The sequence below is a fragment of the Anopheles bellator genome, chromosome 2 (assembly GCF_943735745.2).
Source record: "Anopheles bellator chromosome 2, idAnoBellAS_SP24_06.2, whole genome shotgun sequence".
Classification (NCBI taxonomy): domain Eukaryota; kingdom Metazoa; phylum Arthropoda; class Insecta; order Diptera; family Culicidae; genus Anopheles; species Anopheles bellator.
In genome coordinates, this window is record NC_071286.1 from 78,581,782 (window position 1) to 78,592,206 (window position 10,425).

At 48.8% G+C, this 10,425-nt stretch overlaps 1 protein-coding gene across 2 annotated transcripts in view; it reads left to right on the plus strand.

Annotated features, from left to right (window-relative positions):
- Nucleotides 1-10,128: 10,128 nt before the first annotated feature.
- LOC131208714 (anoctamin-10) overlaps nt 10,129-10,425 on the plus strand; it is a 9,515-nt gene continuing 9,218 nt past the window's right edge. For both annotated transcript variants that reach the window (XM_058201543.1, XM_058201545.1), the window contains exon 1: nt 10,129-10,252. The gene's annotated coding sequence lies outside the window, so the exon portion shown is untranslated. The remainder of the gene's footprint in view (nt 10,253-10,425) is intronic.

A 10,425-nucleotide genomic window follows, 5' to 3' on the forward strand; every position in this document is an offset into this window, starting at 1 on the left:
CGCCCCCTGAGCAGAACGTGCCGGGATCATGTTAGCCACTTTTCTGGTCGAATTATTCACACATCCACACCGGCCAGCAACCACCCCCTGCCACCCCATTACGGGTTGCGGTCGGTCGGTCGTGTCCGTAGAAGAAACCTCATGATCAACATCAGCAGCGTTAGCGACAGTGTGCTGACGGCTCACGGGACCGTCGTAAACTTTTCGTAAACCAAAATTTTGTAAAAGGAAACTCTCGTGCGACTCGAGAAGCGGGACCGGGACCACACACCGGGAACCGCAAACGTACGCAGCAGCAAAACTACGCCTTTAATTGCGTAGAGCCCACCGGCAGGCACAGGCACGTCGGCAGCGGCCAACGGTCGTGACCGGTCCGGGCAGGTGAATCGTGATGCCCGAGCAACAGCGGGGCACCGAGGCAAAGTGGCCTAATTTGTGGTCTGTTTATTTTGGCCCGTTCCAAAAATGGTAGATTATGAAACCCGTTGGTGCGTGACACAACAGGCAAGGACGCAAGGCTCTCGTAACACGCTCACAGACAGATGTGGCTATCCTTTGTATTTTTGTTGCTTCTTGGCGCAAAAAGCGCAATGAGTTACAGTGGAACATTTCCATTGTTTGTTGGTAGGTTTGTAGTGCTTTCTTGTGGTTTGCCCGCGCCGATTAATCGGTTTTCAAACGAAAAAGCTTTCTAGCTTCAATATTAATTTATGGGAAAACATCGTTTGCACCGATGTTATTTAGAAGCCAAAACTGTTATAATTCTTGCTAAAAATTGGACGACTTATTGTACTTCATCTTACTATTGTTTTCCTGAACAATTTCGACTGTTCAGAAAACGGTTCGTTTGAAGTAGGAAATCACAAAACACTTCACGAAATGTACGATGCTCTACCATTATTAGTGTGGTTTGTTACGGAGCTTCACTGCAATTTTAATGAGTACTCGTCGAGCGTGAAGATGCTTTGTGTTGCGCTTTCTCCACGAAATCAATCAACCGAAAAGCGATTCTCTCCTGTTCCACAAATACTTCGAAAGCACTCAAACACGAGGGCGAAGGAAAGCGCAGGAAACTTTCACTACCAGCGGCCACTTCATTACTGTGTCGTTTTGTGCTTTTCTTCCAGCAGCATCCGGGAATGAGATTCTTCAGTGAACCCCACTGCACGAGATGCATTTTTTACAGAACTAGCCTCCTTCCCCCTGAGGGTGTCCTGAGGGCGGAAAGAATGGTGCAGCGAGAAACTTAATTAAAGTTTATGTTCGCCATCCGCCATTCGTCGCGGTCGACTGGCTCGGAATCGGAAGCGCGTCAATCATCGGGTTCCCGTGTCCGACAACAAGCGGAACATAGTGACGAAAACTGTTGTCCATTCCGCTTCCGCCTTACAACACGCTGAGATTGCTTGGGTGGGCAAAACACAAGTCGCCTCTTTTTTCTCCATTCTAGTTCCGCAATGATACTGCCATTGCGTTCTGTTTTTGAGGATGGTTTATCAAAATAAGCAACAGCACGAGAAAAGAAAAATAAACTGCAACATAAATCGCCCAAGGGACACCCCACGCGAAGGGACATTCACCGAATTCGGAGAAAGCACGCCCGGAACCACAACCGGCCGGGACCGCAGACCGACCAACTCCAGCGGATCGGGCACCGGAAGTGCAAATTAATGCAACAACTGCGCCCCGTTCAGCTCGAGGTGGTCCGGCGCACTGTGCAAACTTTCGATTGGCCACCCCAAACGGACCTTCGATGCTCTAGCCTTCCTCTCGAACCAAATTGGACGACAGGGGACAAAAAATCGGACCAGGAAGTTCCAAACTCGTGCGCCGAAAAAGGACACGAACTACTCGAACTTTCCGAAAGCGACCGCCAGAGCGGAGGTTTTTGGCGAAAGTTTCAGTTGTTATCTTCTGCCTTGCGGTTTTTTTTCGCTGGTTGGTTCCTGCACTTCCTCCCGGCACTTCCGGCTCTGCCTTTTGCGGTGCAATTGGTCAGGCCAGTTTTACAACAAAACGCGCCCAAATGAAACGGTGGTTGCGTCGGCAAAGTGTAGCATTGGCAAGAACCCGAAAACCGGGAGTGTAAGTCGAATATGGGTACATAAATCGGCCTCCTGAACGGGGAATGCATCCACCGTGAAATGTGACAGCGTCGTCACGGATTCTCGTTCCCTGTCGGTCCCCCCGGGAGCGAAGGAGCAAAAATGGAACTGCAAAAAATAGCAAACTCCAGGCAAAGTGCAAAAGTTAGAAGGAAGAAAATGTTCACTTCGTAAGTTTTATCGAAAACCACCAGCGGTTTTTTTGTGGCCCACCACGGGTACCCTTACTCCGCAAGTGGAGTAGCTTCGGGCAGGATACAGGATAAGAACCCGGTAGTAACCGGGACTGCGCATTAATAAGCGTGCATAAATTGCCCGCCATTATCGGGGTGTTGCATCAAAGAGCGAAGTGCACGATAGAGCAACAAAGTGTACATCAAACCCGAACGGTTTTTCGAGGGTTCTTTTGATGGTGCAATGGCACATCGTGAACTAATTACCCGAAGCTTTTAAGCACTCTCGCGATAGTAGAACGCAACGCAAGATCCACACCTCTGTAACCTCTTCACGAAACGCGCTTTGTACGAAACGAAACGTTTGTATCTTTCACACGTTCCCGCTCAAATCACTTCCATTTCTGGGTGGATGATTTAGAAGTGCAATCTGTCGCTCGAGGGCAACATCAACACCTGATCCCTTTCGAGATGTGATCTGCTTCTCGCGTGACGAGACCGCGAATGCACTTTTGGAAGCAGCACCTCAGCCATCACGAATCTTCACTAAGCCGCCACAACACGGGCGAACGTGGGGCAATAAATGCTTATGCACGTAATTATATACCATCCATCGTGTCGCGGCAAGATATGGTTTCCATCGTCCATCGTCTCAAGCCTCTCGGGGAACCAGAAGTGCAACCCGTTTCGTGCGGTTTTTGCGTGCAGCGTGTGGATGACGTGGCAACGATCATTTTATGGCACGATTTCGTGAACGCCGTTTTCCCGGCGTGTTCGCCGGAAGAGTGTTTGCCCAGGGGCGCATGTATTTCGTACCCCGATCGGTAGGGAGTTTTCCCCCAAGGATCTGCCCGGAGGGGGAAAACGAAACGTAAAACGTGCGGTCACGACACGTCACGACGGACGAAGCACGTTTTCCCAACCGCGCGCTCCGCTGCGTTGCGTTCGTGTTTGTGAATGATGGAAACGTGTTCGTGATTGTTTTTTTTTTTTCATTTTGCGAGGGCACCGAGTAAAAACTGACGACCCCGGGACCCCCCTCCCCCGAAAGGATCGAGAAGGACCTGCTGAACCGCATTCGCAGTAATTAGTTTCACTCATTTTCACTCGCCGTCCGAAAGGTTCGTGGCGTAAAAAGTGCAGACATTTGTGCAGTGCTAAACGATCTGCGAAAAAACCTACAAATTACAAAGTTTGGTTTAGGTAACGGGGCGATGGGTTTCCGCGAACAGGAATCGAATCATCGTTCGCCTATAAACGTTCAGTGGCCACACGCCATAGACCACGATTCAGAATGGTGGTGGGTTTCAATCAACGGAAAATAATCGACACCGATGGTCGCTCTTCTTTTGTGGGGTTTTCCCCTTTTTTACTTCCTGTCACGATTCTTTGCTACTGCATCCGGTACCAACCTTTCGTTGCGGTCCTGCGTACCATTCCATGCGGACTTCGAACGTTTACTGCTAAGAACACGGATTCCGAGATATTTTACAATATTTTTAATTTAATTTCAGTGTTTCATAATATTAAATATTTATCACACTATCTAAATCAGGTTTCTTACGTCTATAATATATTCCAATCCGTTTGTTTTATAAAAGCTAAAGTACTATCGCAAAATCATTACGCTGTGGATGATATTTCGCGCGAAGGCCACAAGCCCAAGGTTGTCCGACGGACGGATGAGCGTTATGTTTGAAAGGTTTTCATTTCGAAACCAATTTTTTTTGCATTTCCCCATCAACCAATTTTCTTCGAAGACAAACCCAATTTCCTCAACGACTTACGGATGCTCCGGGTCGGTACATGCCCCAAAATTAATCAAGCAGCGAGCGGGCTTCACTCTGAAATGTAACACTACACTATCCCACGGCGATGCATATCATTTTAACGAGCGTTGTGAAGCATTACGCAAAACATTTCCTCGCCATTTTCCGAATAAAACCCATCCGCGGGAGGCCGCGTGGAGGAAAATAATTGACTGAAAATTGGGCGGAATCATTGGAGGGCCGGTTCTTTTTTTACGTATCTGTTTCACGTTGTTCCGATTAAAATATGCTCGCCGATTCTTGGTAGTTTCAAACAACGCGTTTCAATTCAGTATCGGGGCCCAAGCTCGGCGGCCACTTGTTCCATGGCAGGGACAAATTAATAACGTGCATACTCGCAGCGCAAGGACCTCCCAGCAGGAGGTCAGCGCGGTGCATCGCGTCGCATCGCTGTACACTGCTAACAGAAAATAAAAACATAATGAAAGTAAAGCCGCGCAGATGCACCGCTGCCCAGGCTCACCTGCGTGTGTGCGTAATGTTGGCCCCGTCTCGGTGATCGGCTATAAATTACGGACTTACCCCGCACGGCCGACAAATAGGTTGATGTCCTTAATAATTCATATTTATTTTAATCCCCCATCGACACCGAACGCCGCTGTTTGCCCGCCACTCGCTACGGGACCTTTGGGGAACGGAACCAAAGGTCCGGCATGCGCCAAAAAGGGAACATCCGCAGCAGCTGTGGAAGCGTCCCAGCGTTTGACCATAAATTTCCGGCGCCTCGCAATTTCTTCACGCAACCGCCGTGGTGCGAGTGGTGAACGTTAGTGCAAACTAGTAGGCGTCGAATTTAATTACTACCCTCTGCCGTTGCTTTGCTCACTCTACGCTTTATGGTGGATAATTGAAGGGTAAAAGTGAGGTTGAAAATATCGAACTACAAAGTGAAACATCCCGTCCAGCGTCCGACGGTACGAAATGCAAGCAAACAATAGCAAACACTTCACGCGAAACCGAAAGAGAGAGAAAACACTTCTCACGGTCCGCATACACTTTTCGCGGTTCTTGCTGCTGAATGTTCCACAAATGGGCAACATTAAGGGCTTAATGTAGCGCAAATAAAACAGGCGTTTTAAATTGAAACGTACGTGCCTCGGGACTTCTTTAACGAGCTACCAGCCAGGCTTACCTGGAAACGTGCTTATTTTGTTACATCATCTAGGTAGCTGTGAAAATGTTAAGCTCTCCGCTTGACAGCTTGGATCTCTTTGCTGAAGGCCAATTGGAGAACCGAAAGGGCCTACTTTGAGGTGACCATCAATATTCCTTCGTGGCTACATTAGGATTAATTATTGACCATTTTTTGTGCAACATTTCGTTCTACCATAAACCGCCTGAACCATGTCTAGTGAACGAATAAGCGATCACATCCCAGCTGTTCACCATCAGTGTATGAACAAATATGAAAATTACCAAAAGAATGAAACGGAACTGGTTATTGGAACAAACCCGCTTGTTGCACCAGGATGCGAGGGTCTCACAAAGAGCGTTGGGTGCGATGGACCCGGTTGGCCGTGCCCATGACGAGTGGCGATAAAACGAATTCTTCGTCCTGTTCCGCTCACTTCCACACCCCGCCAGTGGACCAATTATACTTTATGACATTAATATCGAACCGGGAAGCGTAAATGATTGTTTTATTAAATTAGTGTCAGCGGCGCGCGTGAATTATGCATGGTATGCGTGAAGGACGAAGAGAAGCTCCGATCGACCGCATCCTAGTCTGGTGTGAAATTGGCCGTGAGATGAACTTTGTTTCCATATTGTATCGGGTTGTTTTTTCCCAATCACGGTTACGGTTCTGTTTGGCATATTCGCTTATAAATTTAATGTGCGGGTCACTTTATTTGCCAATTGAATTAATTTGTTTTCGGTCCGCACTTTGCCTCGGGGCATTTATCGATTTATGGGACGGCATTGTGGCCATAGCGGAAATAAATTTCGTTTAATTTATTCACTTTTAATGTATTCTAAAATTTATTGATTTGCATCGCACAAAATTCAAACAAAAAGTGGAGAGTTAATATAAACTAAATAAGACATAAATTATTCAAAAACAGACTTGAAACAGCTCAAAACAGAGATTGAAGAATTATGGCTCCCAAATTGGTTTTCGTTCATTTTCGCAAACCTCTTCCGACCCTAGAGACGCCTCGCCGGTGCCGGAAAGTAATCTCACTGCGACTACGTTACATTGCGCTATCGGATTAATAGGCCCCATCAAACGTTTCCCGTGGCACACCCGAACCAGCCCGTCGGAAACGACGGCAAATTGAATCTTTTTCCAAACCATTCGCTCGAAACTGGCCGAAAGTCTACCGTCCGGTACTGTTCCGGGAGTGTTGGACACTTGCAATCGATAGCCATCGATGCGCCTTGCGCTGCCGTTGGGGCTTCCCGCCTGGAGCCCGACGGCGAACGAGAAAATTAAATACTTCAACTTCCGGGTTTCCGTTGGGGACGAGCCGCATGCAAAACTGTACCAATCGACATCAGCCGGGATCTGATGGCAAGAGGCAAGCCTTAGCTGCCGGCCATTGCAACCACGCCAGGCTGACGAAACTGGCCCAAAACCTGGCTCGTTGGGGTACACCAAAGAGCACACGCGGATCTTAGGCCGTTTGATTCGATTCCATTTCGGAATCGGGCTCCAAAAGTGTTTTCCGATCGGCGTGGAGTGATATTGAACAACGAACCGGAATCGTGATTTGTAATCGAACGTTTTGATCCTTCCACACGATTTCATCGCACAGTTCCAGCTGCCTAAGGCTTTATTTGATTTCCCCCGCAAATTTAAAGAGTTTTTGGCCCATCGCTGCCTCACAAAGGATACACTGTCCACACACGGCCCACGAGGTGCACCAAGAGCAAGAGCCTTCGGTTCATTCTGCCTTGTCCGGTGCAAATTAATAGCTGACATTATGCCCTTTTAACATCCTTTTAGCCTCCAAGCATGGTCACTGCAAATCCTACTTCCAATGAGCGCACGAAGAAGGAGCACCAGCCTTTCGATGCCAATGCAATGATAACGCATCATCACCGTGATCCGCAGGATTCAATTTCCCGATTTCCCGCCAAGCAATTTCTCTCATTCAGTCAGGGACGGCCGTTGGAATCATTCTGACGACCCCTTGTCCGGCCTTTGGCGGTGCCAAAGACCGTTTTGGACCGCCTTTGACTTGGCTCGAGTGGCTTTGGAAACGCACCAGGTTCCGCCGTCGATAATGAGCGTGATGAAGGGCCGCTATGCAGGAATTTAATCAAACGAGGATTATCCGTAGCATGAACCCGTCGAAGAACGATGCATAAAATTGAAACACCATAACATCGGCCATTGTCATCAAAGGGTATGACGCTATTCTACGTATCGAAGATGACCCTTTCGAAAACCCTTTCCACCATTCCTTAGGCGACACCCAACACGGCGTTGGTAGGCAAAATTTCTCACCTTTCATCCGGGGTCCTTTCTTGGAATGTCCAGGGAATTTGATAGTCATGAAAAGGTTTATGGCAAAACGGAAAGCTCGCCAGCAGAATATTAATATCGATAGCAATGATCGATACCCTCTTAACCGCGTCACCCGGTCCGTGGAAGCGCAAATGAATATCTCTTCACCACGCCCACGATGATCGCCCAGGGAGCCTGCTGACGAGAGAAGTCGCCTCTGATTTAGTGCTCCCAATTAATTCCATCAATTACTACCGTGTAAACACCATCCAGGGACTACGACGCAGAACGGAAGCAAAAAGCTCCACCAAATCACTCGAAGGCAAATACCTTTCCGGGCGTTTCGAGTTGGCAAACTCCTCCCAACCGACTCAGCTCAGACTCGTAATCGATAAATGAATTGCCCCACGCTATGCCATGATGCGGCCCTGGCTGCTCCGTTGGGTCCGTTTGGGAGAAGTTTCAGTTCCGATCCGCGGCAAGAAATAACCGCACGGCGAGTTAGTCCGCCGAGTTTCGATCGTTCCGCCCGCTGGACGGACCGCAAAATAAAAGTTCACCGAAAAGGGCAAAATTACGACGTGGCACCGATAGCTGCAAATCCGGCAAACTCCACCGGGAGCGCACCGTTCGTTACAAGCGGAACTCGACTACGTCGCCCGCCGGCAGGACTGAAGCTTCTCCCGGGCACTGCATAATTGAATTAACAACTATCGGGGGTGCGGCTCGGGCGATGTAGCCGAGGAATGCGAAATATTTCGGGAAAATCGGCGAAGATCCATCCTCACCCGGTCGCAGTCAAGTCGAAGCTCTGTGCAATCAGCGGGAATCCGATTCCCATCGGTGGCCGAGCCAACCGGGTTAAGATGCAGTTTCAGTTGCACCTGCCACGCGGAAGCGGTCCAAACCGAATTCGATTACCGCAGCACAAACAGGAACTCCGGTGCAGTTTGTGGGCAAACACATCGTCGGGCTCCCTGTGGATTTGCCATGTTCCGAACTTCGATAAACTTGTTCGTAAAACTACAAAAAGCCGATCGAACACTGCAATCCGTTGCATACGGTTGCTTGAATCCTTTAAACGACCTGAATTCGATGAACGTTCTAGTTCATCATAGTTTAATACCCAATGAGCACCTTGTCTTAAATGGACACTGCCATAATCGTCTAATCTGTTGTAATACAAAGGATAACAACACAAAAACCAGCGACAATTGCCGTTAAGCACGAGAGACCAATAAATTGTGGAAGTTTGGAGTACAAATCCAACTCAAGGGGAGCAACCAAGGCACCTATAAACGGCTATTAATCATTAAAATCCTGCCAAAGGCCAAGCTATTCCTCAAGAAGTATCGCCTTTCGGTGCCCTGCCCTTTCGCTATTCCAGAACCGCACCAGAGCCATCCGGTTCGGGATTAATGCCCACCAGTGCCGGCTCACACAAGACAAATTTTGTAGGTGCCCTTTGGCGAAGGATTGCTGTCTGCCCCGTTGCCGCCCCACAAAAGCCCCGGCACAAGACCAGGACACAAAGAGGAGCGAACGCCAAGACGGGCCCGGAATCGGCTGCATCTTAGAACGAACTTCTTAATCGCTGTCATTGCAACAGAACACGGAGAGCATCTTCACCGACGACAGGGCAAGGCATTAGACGGCTCCACACACCGCTTTACCGTGTTATGGGGCATGCTTTCTGAGGAAATTATTCTACAAATACCCAGCACCACTATCTCTACCCTGCGAAGGTACGGCTGTGAAGAATGTCTTGTGTCGTTGCACACCAACCACACCAGGTACCCCCCGTAAGTGGCTGTCTGCTTATTGCCCGGGTCGTCGAGACGGGGCAGAAGATGGGTTGTGCTCAACAGGGCGGATGCCTGGCGTATGCAATTGCCATCCGGTACAGGAAAAATGACTTGACGGGCCCGAAGGCGAAAGGAACAAGCATGGGACACAGGAACACCAGGAATAGTATAAGCCGGGAATTTGTTTTCAGCCGGTGCCGGTGAAGCCGGGATTGGTGCGGGGCCATGAAAAGGATCGTTCGGGAAGCAAGATAAGGTTGGGCCTCGCTGATGTCTGACAAAATGTATCATATTCTCAAGGCCAAAAGAGGATGGCGTAAAAACACGTGCCAACTGTTTCAAACTGGAAATAATGAAAACTAAAACAAAATCACCATACCTCTCATAGCCGAGACACGAACCAGCAAATTAGTGAGGCGCTCCGCGAGGCACTCACTTCACTCTGTAAGTCTAAAATCACAGAAAACCAAACAAATAACCGATTAAAAAGGACCAACATTTCTTGTGATGTTGTAATTTACCATTATTCCGATCTCCTTTAGAAAATGTCTTCCAGGGTCAACTTTTCCGGGCAGAAACGTCCTGTGAAAGATCCGGAATGCCGTCAACAGCTGTTTTCCGAGGCTCTCACCAGGCTCTCACCAGGCTCTCACTAGTTTGTAAACAAACAGCGGCCGGTTGACGTTTCCTTCCACGCACGAACCGGCTTCGCGATTTCGTGTTCGTGCGTGATTCTTTTCACCGTGGCGTTCACGGCAGCACTAACACCCGCACCAGCACACATCCACATAGTAGAACTGCACACGGAACGGAAAATAGAACGATTCAGTGTCAGCTGCGAAGTGCCAGAATCGGATTGCCGTCGTGCGCGATCGACGAACGATCAGTGGTGTGTTCCGTGATAACAGAATAGCGAATTTCTAGCCGCGCTTATCGTAAAACCGCAATCCCACTCGAACGCCCAATCAGTAGTTGGTGGCCACAATTTGGTTGACTCTGCAGCGGAACAAAAACCGCGTGAATAAACCCAGTGTCCACAAAATAAGGATCAGAGAAGTAGTG